We start from the raw sequence: 18,142 nt of genomic DNA on the forward strand, positions 1-18,142 counted from the left end.
TGTGTGTGTGTGTGTGTGTGTGTGTGTGTGTGTGTGTGTGTGTGTGTCCACGAGGGGTTTGTTCTCCTGCCCTCTGTAGAAAGGGCTAGGGAGAATTCTAGCAAGAAATCCCCCCACCTTTGAGAGACGTTGTAGATCCCACTGAATTGAAGTCCGTCTCACAAAGAGGGCCCTCCTGAGAAGTGCTGTTTGCTCCATAGACCAAAAGGACCTATGTGATTCTGTTACATATTTTAAAATTCTCTCTCCCCAATTCTTTTTTTAAAATTAATTAATTAATTAATTTATTTTTGGCGGCATTTGGTCTTTGTTGCAGTGCACAGGCTTTCTCTAGTTGTGGCCAGCGGGGGCTACTCTTCGTTTCGGCGCGCAGGCTTCTCACTGTGGTGGCTTCTCTTGTTGTGGAGCACGGGCTCTAGGCACGTGGGCTTCAGTAGTTGTGGCTCGTGGGCTCTAGCACGCAGGCTCAGTAGTTGTGGCTCACGGGCTTCAGTAGTTGTGGCTTATGGGCTCTAGTGCGCAGGCTTCAGTAGTTGTGGCACACGGGCTTTGGTAGTTGTGGCTTGCGGGCTCTAGCATGCAAGCTCAGTAATTGTGGCATGCAGGCTCAGTAGTTCTGGCGCATGGGCTCAGTTGCTCCGTGGCATGTGGGATCTTCCTGGACAAGGGCTTGAACCTGTGTCCCCTGCATTGGCAGGTGGATTCTTAACCACTGCACCACCAGGGAAGTCCTCCCAATTCTTTTCATTTTGTGTATTTCATGAATTTTCTAGTTCAAGTTGAGGAGTTGTTCTAGGTTACGTTTTGTTTGGGCCGTGTGTGGGGGGTTAGTGGTAATTTTTATAACAGAATCTTTATCATGTTTTATTCCACATAATCTGGAACATAATATACTGTGAACAGTTCATTACCTGCATGTCAAGTTGCAGATGTTCCTCAGTTAACTAGAAATGACGATTTTTTTCTTTTAAGAGCAGTTTGGCCGTTAAATGGTGATGCTTGTACCTTAAAGAGATCACCTTCTCCTATTTGGGCAAAGTACGATGTCAGTTTGCACGTGATTTAGTAAATAAAATGGAAACCTTTCCTTCTGGCCTGCCTTTTAGAGTTAAGGGATTTTTGTGTGTGTGTGTGTGTGTATGTGTGTGTGTATGCGCGCACACAGGTTTTTTCATGGGACTTTTGACCCGAGTCCTTCATTGTATTTATTTTTCACATTTTCAATACTTCTTAGCATATTCGGCTTTCTAAATTATTGGCAACTGTTACATAATCATGTTGCAGTGAAGAATTTTTATATCTGGTGAAAAACAGACCCAAAATGGGAGGATTAAAAAAAAAACAAACTCATCTGTTTGATGAACTGAAGTGAATGAGAATAGGGTAGGAACCCTTGCTAATAGGGTAGGATTGTGGTGTAAAATACCTCACACCTGTGTCCGTAGGTTGGCCTTAAGACTGATGCGAAGGCCCTTTTTATAGCGGTGACAGGAAGTGTTTTAGTGGGCTTAAGCTAAGCTGTCAAACAAACTTTAAAATCTGAGTGGCTCAACGCACAAAACGTCATTGCTTTTCATGTGAAATCTGCTGCAGGCCAGCAGCTCTCTACAGCAGCTCCCTTCCCAGCAGTGACCCAGGGTCCAGGCTGCTGTCGTCCTGTAGCCCCCTGCCCGCCACTGCGCATGCTTCCAGGTTGCCACAGTAAGGAGAGAGCCAGCAGGCCACACATCAGCTCTTAAAAGCTTCAGCCTGCAAGTGATGTGTGTCATCTTTGCCCATAGCCCATTGGCCGGAACTTGTCATGCAATCTGCCGCAGGCAGAGGTGCAGGGGTGCTAGGCAGTGTGGAAGAACACTTGGATATCCTCTGAGCAGTAAACTGCTTTGCCGCTCTCCTTACTCTCTCTCATTCAGGCTCGCCGTGCCCATAAATAAACCAGGTGAGGCTTAGGCCCGAAGCATAGAGCACAGGAGTTAACCCGTGCGTAGGGCGGTGGTTCTCAGAGTGTGAGCCTCAGACCAGCAGCAGCCTCAGCATCACCTGGGAACTTGTTAGAAACACACATTCTAGGCCCCGCCCTAGACCTTCTGAGTCGGAAATCTGTTACAATACGCTTTCGGGCTGCTTGCTGAAGTCTGGGAGCCATGGCCCTGGGTGAAGAGGATACCTGTAGCGCCCGTTGGACTGATAATTAGGGAATCAGCGCTGAAGCGCCGATATGCGTGTGGGCAGTTTGTGCTCTCGGTCCCACTTTGCACACATAACCCCCGTGCCCCACAGCAGCTGTGTGAAGGAGGTGTTACCGTTGTCTCCTCCTTGCCGCTGAGGAAACCGAGGCAGAGAAAGGTTCTGTAACTAAGGGTGGTGCCCCCCCAGCTGGCAAGTGGGAGAGGCAGGATTTGAACCCGGGCGACGTGGCTCCCGAGCCCACGCCTCAGCTGCTGTGCCATCCTGCTCGCTGGCCCTGCGGTGGCCACCCTGCGGTCGTTTTCACTTTTTCTTGAATGGAGATGGTCTGGCGGCATGAGCAGGAAGTGTGGTGTGTCGGTGGCAGTTCACGTTGCGAGCTGAGCCCCTCACCACAGCTCCGTTCGTTGGTGGCTTATGTGTGTGGTGGGCTGCCGGCAGCTTGGCCGGGCCTGGGCATTGCGCGGCCGGGCGGCGGCCTGGGGCTCTTAGGGGCAGCACGGAGTTGATAGCGGGAAACGCTTGCTCAGAGTGAGACGGCCAGTCACGCTGGAGAACGTTTCCTTCAGTTAGCCTGTGTGTCAGCTTCGAGCTGTGAGCAAAGCCCTGTTCTCGTCCCCTTGCCTCCTGATTCTTCTGGAGTCGTTCATTTTCCATCACCTGCCCTCTCTGAGATGCGCATCTGGGGCCTGATTCCATGAGGTGGTCTAAAGACGCTTTCTGAGTTTGAGTAGAGAAATGTGTTTTTTCTTCCAAGAAAATTGATTAAAGGGTTCTCCTTCCACTTGGGAGATCCAGGTTAAGTTAGATGCGATCTAACCTTTTGAATTTTGACTTGATTGAAACAGATTTTCCAAATGGCAGTGAGAACAGCTTTTCAGGCAGTTCTGTTTCCTTGCATCCTTTTCAGATTTTTAATGATTAACTGCATTTTCTTTCTTCCCGGTGGCTCTGTTGTGTGTTGTTGCTTAGGTGCGCTCTGCTGGCCCCTGTGTTCCTTTGCCTTCTTTGTCTCTTGTGCTCAGCAGCCTAGAACTGAGCCGGCTCCTGGGCAGCCCGGCCCAGGGTGGTACCAGCTTTGCCTGTAGGTAGAGGATAAAGATAGCATCACCCCTTTCAGTTTTCATGTTGGTTGGGAACAGCTGCGATGCTTCGTATAGCTCTGAACATAACATTTCATTCCAGGGTTGCTGAAATTTTTAGTTTTCTGCAAGCCAGGGCTTAACCACGGGGTTTTCACATTTAGACTTGGAGTCTAGCGTTTTCCTGTGAGAAACAGTTGCTTGTCTACTTGAGTAATTTAAGAGAACAGAGATGGTGGAGGGGGAGGGAGGAGACCATTTGTGTGTTTTTTTAAAGACCCAGGTTCTTCCTTTCCTTTCCCTTCATCCCTTCCTTTGCCTTCATCACGTTCAACAGGTTAATTTGTTTAGGTGCTCTGACAGAGGTGTAGATAATTGAAGTAAATCTTGAGTCAGATCTAAACAAAAGAAGAAAGAACTGACCTAAAAAAGAGCAACTGAACTCACACTAATTGAATCACCGGGCCCTGCGTGCAGATTTGCCGGGACCAGCTGACCCTGAGAACTCGGGAAGCCCCAGCCCATGCCTGGGGTGGGCCGAGTGCCTCTTAAGAACAACAACTGGGTCCTGAGCAGGTTCCTGGCTGCATTCCGCACCAAGGTGCATCTGATGGGTTTAGAGCTGCAAAGTTCAGCCTGGTGAGAAAAACACCGTGAAAGCCATTTGGGATGGGTTGGGCGTTTGGAAAAGGTTTTCTCTCCCCTCGCAGACCTGGTGTCCTTGCTGTTTGTAGATAGAATCCACTTGTTTACTGCTGAGGAAAGTAGCTACATGTGTGAATCGGGCATCTGTTGAAAGAAACGTACCAGGCTTGCCTCAAATAGTAGGAATAAAAGATGCAACCATTTGAAATAACACGGTTTTCCTCCCTTCTCCTCAGCCAGCCATCCAGAGTAGGAAACAGGATGCCAGACTTACCCAGAGTAGGAAGAGGGGGTTCCAAAGGGCCTCCTGGCTCCTCCCCTGGGCCCATTCTTGTTCCCCAGCACCTTGAGGTCATGTGATTGTAAAGACCTAAGCTAAGAGCACCCCTCTCCCTGCCCAACCCCCGTTCAGCCACTGCGTTCCCTCCCGCCAGCTCCCTGGGGTCTTTTGCTCCTGAAGCCATCAGTTCCCCTTTTCTCTTCCTCCTACTCACAGCTTCTGACCAGCTGCTGCCTACTTTCTTGAGATTACTAATCCGTAGACTGAGTGCCTACTGTGTGCTCAAGATGAGGACCGTCCAACTGTGAACTTCTTCAGCTCCCCCTTACGTTCGCTTTACTCTTGCATCTTTGGGACTCAGAGGGGTTTTATTTATGCCCCTTCGTTGCTAGTGCTTTCACATCTATTTGGACACCACATTTCCCCCCTTCCTGGGGACCTCATTCCTACCAGCCCTTGTTCCTAGGTCTGTGGCTCGCAGTGGGTGTTCTTCATGCTCCGTACTGGACCCTCTCATCTCCGAGTCTCCACTCAGCCAGTTCAGGCCTCCCCTCTCTGTGGAGGGGTCAATTCCCCGCTGCACTCATGAGTCCCAGTATCTCACCGAGGTACCAAGACCTTCCTTCCTCATCCACTCCATTTCTTCACTTGCCAAGTGTCTAAAAAAGTAATTGAGCCCAACCCCCTTAACAGTGGAAAACTTCTTCCCATCGCTGTGCTAGTGCCCCAGGAAATGGAGCCTGTGGCAGGAGCCACTTCCTGCTCAGCTCCCTCCAGATCTCGGCAGTTCTTTGAAAGGCATTCAGGTTTATCTTTCCCTCTCTATTCCCTTTGTTCCCATTTCAGTCTGGTCTCCCTCCCCCGCTGTCCCATACCTTGTTCAAACAGGTTTCCTTAAAACTCTGACATCATCCTCTGGTGCTGCCCCAGGCCCAGCCTACACCCCCTGCTGCCCCGACACCCCCTGCTGCCCTGGCCCAGCTTTCTCAGCTCCCCACGACTGCTGCCCCGCACACCTTGGGCAAGCAGGACCTGGCTCCGGGGCTTCTCGTGGTCCCCGCTAGGTATCAGCTCCTCCAGGCACTCTTCCACCTCGGACACCCCTCCACTTACACGCCAGTGGTTTTTCTGGACTTAAAATTAGTACTGCATACACAACACTAAATTCTCTTACCTTCTCATGGTTTCTTCTTTTCTCACCTAGGTGGTGAGCTCCTGGAACATCTCTTCTCCCCCTCCCCCGACTCCCGCCATCCCCTGCCCTGCCCAGTCGTGTAGTAGATGGATAGTTACTAATTGAGGTAACAATCATCAGGAAATATTTAAGGGCCTTAGGTGGGACATTCCCCCCCCACTACACCTTTTGAAAGGAGATTACAGGTCTCATTTGTTTATTTTTTCAGACTGAGTTTTTTTTTAATCCTCTGACAGCTTGAAGGCCAGAAAAAATTGGTTAGTTTTCACCTTCAAAGGACACATGAGAAAACAAGGACCAAGCTAGCCGCCCCCCCGCCCCCCGCCCAGCACCTTCTAACCTCAGTCACCACAGTCACTCTTCCCACTCCCCTGGTTGTGACTCCTGAATTTTACAGTTGATACAATCCTCCCTTTTACAGCCAGTGTATTTTATTTATGCCTTGCGAGTTAAGTAAGGACGGCACAGAGGGAATCAGTTTAAGTTCTTGGCTCCTGTTTAAAAGCTCACTAATGCCCCCATTACCTTCTGTTAATTAAAAAACAAACATCCTCCACAAGACCACCCTCTATTCTAGGTCTCCTCTGAGATTCCCAGGAATTGCTAGTGCTTGGGCCACATTTACACCTATTATGTGGATCTTAGAGAAGACCTCCTCATTGCCTTCGGTGATGATATGCACTGTTTTAACCTAATATCATCAAGAAACTAACTTGATTCCATCAGTTATTTCTGGAATAATGGGAACAGAACAAAACCATGTAAACCCAGTGACATAGATGGGGGGCTCACAATGATCTCTCCCCACCTCCTCTCTGTAGGACGAATTCTGCCTAAAATTATAACTGTTCATAGCAGGCATTGGGAGCTTATTGGGGGAATTGATGCCACTAACTTTTATTGAGTTATTGCCATGTATCAGACACTATTTGAAGTGAATTACATGGTAAATCTCATCTTCATAAGAAAAAGGAAGGTTTGAAAATCTGATCAAATTTATGGACTCCCCCCCCAAAAAAAGAAATGATACCACATAAATTTTACATAGTTTCAAGGGTATGAGTTTTGCGCTTGTCTGTAGAGCAGTGCTTATCAACCTGATCATATCACCCCTAGTAGGTGGCCCAGATTTATAGGATGAACTATATAAAAACCTACTGTGTGCTGGGCACTGGGCTGTGACTAAAGAAAGGTAAGGTCAGAAGGGAGAGAAGGAAGGAGGGAACAGTTAAACAGCTTGAAAAGGAATGTGGTTCGATTACTTTCTTGTATCTTTTTAAAAAAATAACTTTAAATTACAAAAATCAAGTTTACAGTGACATTAAATTATACTTTTATTTTTAAAGGACCACTCACTGTAGTCCCATGATGCGTATCTCATTTCAGGTGGCCTCTGCCAGACTTACCCATGAATACGTTGTAACATAGAATGCCTAAATGTACTAGATTGCTTTCTAACCTTGGTCTAACTTAACATTTTCCCATGTTTTCAGACACTGACCTTCACGAGTGAGGTGGGACCAGGCCTGAGCAGGTTTTGGGTAGACAGGGCAGGGAGCTGATGACTCACCTAGAAGAAGCGAGCCTAGCTTAGGAGATAGCCCTCTGTTGTTGGTTTCGTGGGTTATTTCCGTTTATACATTGAAACTCTGATAAACCCTGGGAAGAATAAAGAAACATAGCAAAGTAAGTTACTTCTGGGGTCAGCTCACTCACTGCCCTCCCATGCCTTCCAGTTAAAACTATACTAGAGCATCTCTATTCCTGCTTTAGGGCTTGAAAACCGTGAGAAGCAAACGAATGAATTAAGGACCACCATCTAGTAACTCAAGATTACTGGAGAAAAAGAATACCATAAGACCTACACTGTCCAGTACAACAGCTGGCTAGGCACATGTGGCTATTTAAATTTAACTGAAATGAAAATTTTAAATTTAGTCCCTTGGCCACATTAGTGCTCAGCGGCCACGCGTGGCTCGAGACTGCCGGACTGGACAGCAGAGAGATTCTTTTCGTCTTTGGACAGCGCCGCTCTAGACCGTATCGATTCAATAAAAGGTTTTACCCAGCATCTAACGTGTTCGTTTTATAGGCTAGGCTCTTTGAAAGGGAGAGCAGGATGGATTTCGGTTTTGTCTTGTTTTGTATTTGTTACAGTTTTGTGTGGACTTGTAACCTGTAAGTTAAGGCTGTTTAAGCACTTTCCCCCCACGTCAGCAGCCCATTTGACAATGAATACGTGCATTTATTTGTCTGCATATGTTATGTATTCCGTTCAACCGCAAGTGTTTCATCTTCCTGTGCCTGACAGCCCCCCAGCCCTCCTTTCCCACCTCCTCCAGAACCTTCTCCTTTTTCCCATCTGCTCCTTTCTGGCTAGGGACAGTCTTTGGATTTCTTTTAAAGAGAACTCCTTGCTTAATCCTGCTACTCAGTAACCAGTCCCTTCCTGCTGTATTCTCTTTGTTCTCTCCTGTACTGGGAATTTTTCCTGCATCGAAGTTAACTGCCCTGTGGCCCAGTCTGTTGCCAGCGCAGGAAGCCCAGCGCCTCCCTGACCTTCGCCCTCACTCCTGGTAGCCTGGTCTGTCCCTCGGTGATGTTCTCCTGACCCCGTGCTCCTCATGTCTGTCCCTTAGACTGTATTGCAGTAACCTCCTATCTGGGTTATGTGCCTCTAATCGTCACGTTTTTAAACTGCTGCCAAGAGTTTTTGAAAATATGGTTACGATTATTTCATCCCAGAGGTTTTCTTCCAAAAGAGTGGTGGGGGCTTCAGTGGGTTCCCACAGCCACAGGATAAAGTTCACCCCTCTTGAGGTGGAGCCTTGACCTCAGCATCGTTTTGCCAGCCCCATCTTTGCCGTTTCCCCCACTCCACTCTTCCTCCTTTTGCATAGTGGGCTGGTGTAGTCTGATGGCTCCCAAGGGTTTTGTTTGCATGGGCCAGAGACCGAAGGCAAAGCTCTGGCAGTTACACAGGGGATTGCCATTTTTTTCTTTTGCCAAGTAAGGGCGTTAAAAGACAGTCCCAACCACCTACTGTCTTTATCATTTCCTCTTTTTAAAAAAAAAAAAAAAATTATTTATTCATTTATTTAATTTTTGGCTGCATTGGGTCTTTGCTGCTGCGCGTGGGTTTTCTCTAGTGAGTGGGGGCGAGTGGGGGCTACTCAGTTGCAGTGCGCGGGCTTCTCTTGTTGTGGAGCATGGGCTCTAGGCGCGCAGGCTCAGTAGTTGCGGCTCGCGGGCTTAGTTGCTCTGCGACATGTGGGATCTTCCCGGACCAGGGCTCGAACCCGTGTCCCCTGCATTGGCAGGCGATTCTTAACCGCTGCACCACCAGGGAAACCTATCATTTCCTCTTAAAAGGGGGCACTTTAACCTAAAAAAATGAATGCATTCAGCATTGTGAGAATCTCAGTAAGTCCTCATTTTGCTGGAGAAGGGTGAAAATGTAGGCATTTAGGAGCTAGTGCTCTCATGGCACGGTGTCCCATCTGGATGTACCTCTAGGGTCTCCATGCTTTTCCCTCATGCATTTCCTTCTGACTGGAATGCCCTGTCTTCTGAAAGCCGGATCTTTCCTCCAAGCTCAGGTTTGCTTTTGCCCCACTTCCCTCACGCTTGATGACTTACCTCTGGGGAGCCCTGCAGCCTTTCAAGCTTGTGGCTCATAATCCATTTTCCCTTGGATTGGAATTTATCTCTTTGTGTCCTGTCTACTCTATCTCCCCAGCCTGAGTATCAGCCTTTGAGGCCGGGGGCTCTGTCTTCCAGCTCATCTGGAGCTTGAAGTAGACTGATGTCTGAGAATGAGCATCATCCCGTTTCAGGGTTTCACAATGATACCAAATCTTGCCCTACATCCAGGGTACAAAAATAGCATAGAGCCTCTTCACTCATTTTAACCCCTGCGGAGAACGCACATTTTCTGTGCACTCGCCCCGGCTTTGGCTCTAGCACGCTGAAAGCAGCAAGGATGGGCCTGGAACTCAAACTGCGGGAAACTAAAGACACTCATTTTTTTAAATGAAAGCTGTTTGGTGGCTGAAGCCGTCGAAATGATAAGTGAGAAGAAGCTGTGAAAGTTTCAGGGCCTGGCAACTTTGATGGATTAATGTGTCCCTTTGTTTTCCCTTTCTTCAAGCTAAAAAAATTAAAACAGCATTTGCCTAATGTTGTGAATGCGAATAATAACATCTGCCTGTGAATTCGGGTTGTACAGGATATGCGACTGGCACCGACTGCATGGTACTTTCAGAATCTCCACATAAGGCCAGCGGAACTAGGAATTACTTTGCATATCCGTCTTCCAAACTGTGATCCCATTAAATGAATCTTGGCTGATAGGGTAAAAAAAAGTCATCCCCACGATTAGTAGTTTCTTGGTGGTGAAGCCCCGAGAGGGTTATTCCTGCCTTGGCTACAGCATAGCATTAGGGGTTAACTACAAAGAATAAAGAGACGGTGAGGTGTTTTTTTCCCCCTCACATCCCCATCTAAACAGCACAGCATTTTCACTGTGGCTAGGTAGCAGATTGTATAATCTGTTAGACCTTTATTTTTTCCCCCTTAGGCAAATTCTGTTTCCAGATTGGAAACCTGCCAGGATGTCCCTGGCCTCTCATATAATTTTGGAAAAGTGTCAGTTATAATTCCGATCTGTTAAGTAACCAGGGCCACTCTCTCGAGTTATATTTTGACTTCTGCATTTTCATCGTGGGGCTGGCAGAGCATGAAATTGGGTTTGTGTGAACATGTGCGTGCCTGGGTGCAGTGGACTGCGTTTTCTTTCCACAATTGTAATGAAGCATCTTAAAGGGCTTTGAAAAAGTTTCCTCGGGCATATTCAGGGAGCACGGTAGATGCCGTTGTTTCGCAAGTTTTCTGTTTTCTTTGTCTGTACAGGTTGTTCCTGACTTCATGGCTGGGAGGAAGTTCAGGACGTGGAGCGCTTGCCGTTCGGCCGGTGGGGCTGAACTGGTCAGCTGCCTCCTGTTCTCAGATGGGCCAGTGACACAGCCCAGTCCTGTGGCGACAGGGGAGGGGCCGTACAGGAGGCAGCGTGTTTGGTGTTGTTGCACGGGGGCAGTGTGGCCGCTCTGGGCTGTGCACACTCTTTTTTACTCTGGTATCTCGCCTCATAAAAAAAGATCCTAAAAGTACCGGCTCCATTTTGGAGTGTTGGCACAGGAATTGTTGTGGGTTTAATGCACAACCTGGCTTCTGTCACTCATTCGCCCCCATTTTCTCCACTGCCTTGCGTATGTCACCACTCCATCACCTCTCTCCCGCCCCTCCCTCTTGTCTCTGAGATTGTGAGGGGTTAGGGGGCGTGTGTTTAGGCCAGAAAGTTTTTTCTTTTCATTAATTGGCTTTGGAAAGATTCCTTATACCCCAGCAAGGAGCTCTGGGGGACTGTTTCAAACATCTGATCTTATCATCCTCGGAACCTATTAACTTCACATGTGCTGATGGTGATGCCAAGAAAATGGAAGTCCTGGCCTTGAACGCGGGGAGTCAGGGCCCTCTGTGCTCTGGTGTGTTGGACGCCCTCTGGTCGTCCCACCCCGTAAGTGGCACACAGCCCCACATCTGCCTTGATTCCGTAAGAGGTGGAGTTTGGTCCTGCATATTCACGAGAATGCTTGTAGCATGAGGCAGGTGGAGGTCTTTAGAGACCAGGTCTAAGAACACCCAGGCATCCCGGCAGAGCTGAGTCTCATACGAGAGTTAGGCCTGGGAAGGACGTCAGAGGTCATGGCCTGTCCTCACTCTGCAGAGGAGGGGTCCGGTGTATCCCAGGCCACTTGCTTATTATGCAGGGAAGCACGTGGTGTGCTCCCTGCGTTCCAGTGGTTAAGGATGTTATTAAACGCTACCGAATTACTTTAATAATAGCAGTATAAACTCAGACTTCAACTGGAGCTACCGTAACTAACTTCTAGGGTTTTCTGGACTTTGATGAAGAGAGCTCTTAGGTTTGCTGCGGACGGAAAGCAGATATGTGCGTGAGCCCGGAAAGCGAGCTCTCCTTGGAAGCGGTGAGACTGTACCACAGGGAGGTGCGGGGGTGGGGTTGGGAGGGCGCTGGTCCACTGCACCTGGAGGCTTTTAAAGCCCGAGCTGAAATGGATGCTGGGTGGGTGTTGCTCGGCATCCTTCCAAGGTTTTGGAGGCCAGTCATATTTTAAACGAGTCAAACAGCCCCTCTAGGCGAGCTGCAGGAAACCCAGCCCCTGGCTTCATGTTGTTGCGTGGTCAGGTCAGCGGGAGATAAAAGGCCGGGACTGTTGGAGGCGAGGCCCCTTCTATCACTGGATGGCAAACTGTTAAGGGAAGATAAAAGGGAAGAGCAGGGATGTTCTTTTTGAACAACACGAGGGGGCCTTTATCGCAGGCATTCAAGTCGAGTGAAGGGGGTGAGCAGGGAAACCTCAGCTTTATGGTTGCAGGCGTGTTAGAGAACTCTCCTGGAGAAGCGCGGAGTGGTTTCCCAAACGCACCAGATCAGTTCTGTGCCACGGAAATATTGGTAGAGGCCAGTCTGTTTCAACCACAGCGGTCCACGTGACTGGGAATGTCTGTAATGTTGGTAGTGTAATGTCAGCTTAAGTTAAATGGGCATTAGCTTGGGTTTCCAGATCTTCGTGCCCCAGAGGTTTCCCTGTGGAGGTGTGTGACCCTGGGGACCGGGAGGAAGTGTCAGGCTGGCCTAGCCAGTGGGGAGCGCAGGAGGCCGGCTCAGTTTCCTTGATTTCTCAGTGGCGTGTGCTCTCCTCTCAGGTTCCCTCCTCCGCTGGCTGGGTTCTCGCTTGGGCCTGAGAGCCTAAGGGAGGGGATCTGTCCGACTGGTGCGGATCTCCCCTTTTGGAATTTCCTTCCTGTTCTTTGTCACTTTAGGGTGAGTTTAATGGCTTGTGAAGGGGTAATCGCTTTCTCAGGGTGGGGCTTGTAAAACGGGACCCCACCTTGAAGATCCTGGGCCTGGTCAGGGCCGCCGCGTGAGCTCAGGCAGATGCAGACAGCAGACGTGCTTTGGGCACAGTGTACTTGTTTCAGACCCGCCGGGCTTCGGCCCTTGGTTCAGCGAGACACCCCACACCCTCCTGGCTGTTGGGGAGAAACAGAGCCCAGGCTTCCTCCAGGACCGGCTGGTCCACTACTGCCTTCCTCCCCAGGTGCCTCTGCCCGGCAGCTCTTCAGAGCTCGGGGAGGGGGACCTCGGCCGCACGCGCCCCTCTTCCCTCCCAGTGCCCCATCCTGCCCGTAGCAGCTTTGGGCCTGTGCTCAGTTTGCTTTAAGAAACACCATTTGCTTGCTAATGTTTTTGGTTGGTTGGCTTGTGATAAACACTTATCAACGTCTTGTATCTCAGAGTATTTGTTTTTCTTCATAGATAGAGTGGTGAATAATTTTCTTAGAGGCAAAATAGAGGGGAAAATGGTCGCCCGTTAGGAGGCATAGCGGGCAGCCCTTGGAGCCCGTGGTCGTTGGGCCCAGCACACTCAGAGTCATTCTCAGCTGACAGTTTGTAATGTCTGCTCACCCACTGTGAAATTTTGACCCCAGCTGACTGCCTTTCTGATGCGCTGGGTGAGGAAAGATGTGATCTCCTCCTTCCACTGAGCTAGAAGCATTTCCAACAACACTTTTATCTTCCACAGAGTCATCTTGGTTTTATAAGGGGTGTCGTGCTGAACCCGCCCTGAATTCCTGGGAATGTGCAGCCCAGATGCTCGGGTAACCACCTGTCCTGGGGGTGCTCAGCTGGCATCCAGCCCCTCCTCAAGGGAAAAGTAGAGAATCCTGTTTCTGCAGCCTGACCCTTTACCGAGCCTATTGGAGAGAAGAGACAGCCCCACGACCTCAGGGCCTGTGAAAGAGTTGCAGGATATTGCCTAAAACTCTGCAAACTGCTACTGAACTTTACCCCAGCTTCCTCCCCAAGCTGTAAGTGTGACTGCAGGCGCTGAGGCCCACGTCAGAGGAGTGTCCAGAGCAAACCCAATCACTAGGGTCCAGCTGCTGAGAGGCTGGGGCAGCTTGCGGGGTGTCAGCTGCACTGTGCTCGGGTTCTAGAGCTGGGAGGGGAGAGATGCAGGAAAGGGTGGGGAAGAGCCCTCGGGTCCTGTGGGAGCCCGCGGTGCAGACTTCCTTGATTAAGCACATGTGAGGCTGACCAGGATTTGTTTCAGCGGTGACCTGAAGCCAGAGGCGTTTTATTTCCTGCTGGCCATGCAGCCCTGCGAGCTGGCAGCAGCTGTTTTACTCCTAATTGTCGATGGGATTGCATTTGTGATAAGCTAAATTATATTTATATTTCATTGTTAAACTTGGGGGCTGGAACAGAATTTTTTTTTAAGATCAGCAAACTGGGCCCTGCCCTCCATGAGGCAGGGCAGTCCAAGAGGGGATGCCGGAGGCGGATGGAGGGGCTGGGGGAGGGCCAGCCGAGGGCCCAGCTAACCTGGAGCGTCGGGAGGCGAATAGCGTGGCATCAGTAGCTCACACTGGGCGTGCCGTGCCGTTTGTAAAGTGTTTCAGTTAATGTTCCTTTGATTGATTTCTGTACTGTAAAGTATGGAGGGCTGGTATTACTAGCTTCATTTTCCGGATGAGGGAACTGAGACTCAGAGACTTAAGTCGCTCCACTGGTGGCAAGCTGAGTTTCCAGTCCAAGACAGAAGACTCCACGTCGTGTGCTCCTTAGGCTGTGCTGCTGGGGTGTGTTCTCCTGGTGCATCCTTCTGAATCTTACAGTAGGATGAAAAAGGGGCTGTCCTCTTAGAAGTGCTGAATCTGGAAGTCAGAAGGCTGGTCTGACTTGGTCTCCCACCCATTGCAGGCCCAGGTTGTGGTTATCCACCCTCTGCTTGAACACTTCCAGAGACAGTGAGTTCATTACTTCACGGGGCCGCATTCCTTCTGTGGGCAGCTCTAGTCGTTCACAGCTCTGGTATAAAGAATTATGGGGCCCCAGACCAGTTTCTTTGTGCCTCCTGCCCAAACCCCGTTCCCGTCATGGTGGACACGGGGGAATGTGCCCTCTCTTCCACGCACCAGGCCTGCAGGTGCCTACAGTTCCTTCAGCCATTTCTTGTTTTCCCCCGGCTTGGTTACCCAGTCCTCTAGCTTGCTAATCGCCCCTCTCTGAATGATTTTTCCATGATCCTTTTTGTGGCATCAGAAAGTGCAGGAATTTCGGAGTCGGGCAACCTGGGCTAGAACCCTGGCTCTGCCCCTGCAGAGCTGTGTAATAGCCAGCAGATAACCTAATCATTACCTGATACGATTTGGGGGAGGAGGAAATATATGTAAAGTGCCTAACACATCTTCTGGCCCAGAGTTTATGCCCCAATAGATAATACCCCGTAGTTATTAGAGAAGGGATACTCTGAAAGACACATAAATGGATAAACACTAGACTTGTGACATACCCTGACTAAAATCCTGTTTTCTCTTTTAGCAATAGCTTTCCTTTCTATTTAAAAATTCTTCAGCCAAGATAAGATGTGGAGGCCTCTCCCGACACTTCCGTATAAGCCAGCAGAGCAGATCTAAGGGTGGGGCAGGGACCCTAACCCTTATCCCCCCCCCCCCCCCCCCCCGCAGGGTGTTCTTGTGAGACATCTCCTGCCTTAGGTGAAGGCCCTGCCCTGCCCCGGGGGTAGGTGAGGGTGCCCCTCTGCTCAGCCTGAGGGCTCCCGCACCCCCTTTCTCACCAGCTTCCTTGCAGAGTAGAGAACCATACAGGTGTCTGCCAAGTTGGGCAAGAAGGTGATGAAATACCAGATCCTGGTGGCCGGGAAAAGATTGGCTCACCTGGGGAGAGGGACAGGGCTGCGCCCATGGGCCGCCAGGCCCCTCCCTGAAGAGAGGCCACTGAGAACAAATGGTTGCCATGCGGCAGCTGCAGAAGCCGTGGCTCCGAGTCTGGCAGCAGTGAGATGAGATCCTGGTGGGGCGATGAGATAGGGGTGGGGGGCAGAGCTGCAGGGGTGGAGTCAGCTCTTCGCAGGAAGGCATGTAATTGGGACCTTGCCCCGTTTCCTCCCTCCAGAGAAGCCAAGAGCCCTCACAGAGGGATGCAGGAAGGAGAGTGGGGACCGCAGGACGGTTTCGTCCAGCATATGTACCAGGAAATCTCCCCACCTTTCCAGCGGTTCCTATTTTAAATAGTGAATTTACTCTGACTCATGTAGATAGGCTTGGTGAGCAAGAACCCTGTCTTCCCGGTCGGCACTCGCCTCCCTGCTGAAGTTGTAGGTAATGTAGCGATTAAAACATCCAAGTGCTTTTTATTTTTAAAAGAGAGACTGTCCCTCTCCCTGATGGCACCCCTTCCCCACACACTTTACTGAATATTAGAGAGTTCCTTTACGTGAAGACACTGGACGTTCCCTTTGAAAGGCAGCATCAGCAGCCTGTGTTATTCCTGGTACCCGCCGGGGCCCCTGAAGCCTGAGCAGGAAGGGGCAGCCGCTCTAGGCCGTAGGAACAGTCTCCGTTCCATTTTTCTCCCCCACCGTGGGTCACATTAAGAGAGAAACCGCAGTAGACAGTGAGTTAGTTCTGAGGCTGGGGGTGCTCTGGGGTTGCCTTCCCGCCCCTGCAGCACATTTACTGCCAGGAGCAGCAGAGAAGGGGAGTGGCCTGGGGGGACCATGAGGGTGTCCAGGGCCACCGGAGATCCCGGCCAAAGGCCTCAACTTTGAAGACCATCCCTCAGCACCCCAGAAGGAGCTTTTCTGTGAGTGACACAAGTTTGGTGAATGCTGGAGAGGGGGCTTTGAGGATCCAGAGCTGCCTGGAGGGGGAGCCCAGGCTGAGTGGTTCTGCTTTCTGTGCACTGCAGGCTGGCCCTGCCCTGTCTGAAGCTCACGTCCCACACGTGCCCGCTCCTGAGGAAGCTAAACTAGCCCCACATAGATTTATCCCTCTCCCTCCGCCCTTATTGTTTTCATTTTTTTTTAAATTTCTTGGTGGTGAATAAAGCTGAAGTCAGAACTGGGGTCTGCGTCTCTGCCCCAGTGCCTGGATTTTTGCTCCTGGGAGTGTGATAAGCCAGCGGCTTCCTCCAAATCCTCACAGAAGGAATGCTTTTCAGGGAGATCCTTGGTTTTGTTCACCCTCCTTCCAGAATTCTACGTAAAGCCCTGGTCCTCAAAGCTGGATCTAATCCCCTGGGAGTCAACAAACAGACTCCAGGGCCCGCCCCCAGGGGAGTTTCCGATGCAGCAGTTCTGGGTGGCGCCCGAGAACCTGCATTTCTCCTTTCTCTCAGTTTAATCGAGATATAATCGATGTACAATGCTGTGTTGGTTTAAGGTGTTCAGCATCATGACTGACTCACATTTGCTGAGACCGCATTTCTAAAGCAAGGTCTGTGATGCCACCGGACGGGACGACTCTGGGCGGCCATGCTGGAGCGAGGCTCAGTAGTAGTTAACCTCTCCCAGTAGATGAGACTGTAAGGTTTCCTTCTGATGCTGAGCAGGGCCCTGTGGGGCTCCCCGGCACGGAGGCCTTTTTGTCCCCCATTTCTTGTAGGCAAGACTCCAACCTTCGCATGGTTCTTGCTTCATTTTTTTTTTTTTTTTTTTTTTTTTTTTTTGGTCGTATGCGGGCCTCTCACCGCTGTGGCCTCTCCTGTTGCGGAGCACAGGCTCCGGACGCGCAGGCTCAGCGGCCATGGCTCACGGGCCCAGCCGCTCCGCAGCACGTGGGATCCTCCCGGACCGGGGCACAAACCCGCGTCCCCTGCATCGGCAGGTGGACTCCCAACCACTGCGCCACCAGGGAAGCCCCTGTTTGCTTAATTTTGATCTGTGCAGTTCTGCGACTCACTCTCCACCATCTGTGCTCCCCATCTCCTGCCCCCCAGTACTTCCTACACACGTGTCTCCTCCACACCCCAGGAGAGGACCCCAAAGCGTGGACTCCAAGTCTGCAATCGATTCTTGTGGAAGCGGAAGGCCCCGGAGGACTCAGGTCACTTCTGAGCTCGAGCTCCTGTCAGTGGATCAGTGGGATCCAGCCTCTCCCACAGGACTGGGATGTTTGGGATTTCAGGAGCCTGGTGGCTTCCTTCCAGTTGCCTGCTTGGAGAACCACAGGGTGTAGAACATGGACCCCCATCCCTTTTCTCAGCAGGGGCCGTGCGTGGACGCAGACTCCGTGCAGTGAACTTGTTAGTCTGGGGTGGGAGTCCAGTCTTTCTCCTGCCAGAGGTGAAAGTGGGAGCAGAGAGCACCTTCTTCCTGCCTAGAAACAGGCAGAAATGGGAAGCCGCGCACTGGAGGGGCAGAGGTGACTCAGAAGACCATCGTTAAAAGTCCGAGAATGTGACAGGGAGTGCGTCTGTTCTCTCAAGCCCCGCCCTAGGAGTTGTTGTCCAACAGAAACTGAACAGAGTTTAGAATCGGGATTCGCTTTGCTCTCCCACCGTGGTCTTGGGGGCTGTGCAGTGGGACTGACCCTCACAGGGTTGTTGTTACAGGGATCGAGTAAGATGATGCACTTTAGCTTGTGGCAGACAGTGTTCAGAAAGTGTTAGCCACTCTCATCATTAGTCTTCATTCTAGTCTTTCAGTGCGAGTGTTGCAGAGGTAGAGTTTGGAACAGAGAGCCTTCGACTGGTGGCAATCCGGGAGGCTTCATGTGAACAGTGGCCCCTGAGGGATGGGATCAGGGGAGGGGTGCAGGTGTATGTTCTGGGGGAAGAAACTGAACAGAGAGTGTGAGGGC

The 18,142-nt window shown here is 50.6% G+C and overlaps 1 protein-coding gene across 17 annotated transcripts in view; it reads left to right on the plus strand.

The window, feature by feature from the left end:
• The window catches only part of RREB1 (ras responsive element binding protein 1), a 180,228-nt gene that overhangs the window by 81,351 nt on the left and 80,735 nt on the right, over positions 1-18,142 (plus strand). The window contains exon 1 of one of the 17 annotated variants that reach the window (XM_027128299.1): positions 14,023-16,145. The exons of the other annotated variants lie outside the window; for them this stretch is intronic. The gene's annotated coding sequence lies outside the window, so the exon portion shown is untranslated. Of the gene's footprint in view, positions 1-14,022; positions 16,146-18,142 lie in introns of those variants that run through there. 17 annotated transcript variants of the gene reach the window in all.

Source organism: Aethalodelphis obliquidens, unplaced genomic scaffold, assembly GCF_003676395.1.
Source record: "Aethalodelphis obliquidens isolate GAN/ISIS:26980383/991018 unplaced genomic scaffold, ASM367639v1 scaffold34, whole genome shotgun sequence".
In the NCBI taxonomy this organism is placed as follows: Eukaryota; Metazoa; Chordata; class Mammalia; order Artiodactyla; family Delphinidae; genus Aethalodelphis; species Aethalodelphis obliquidens.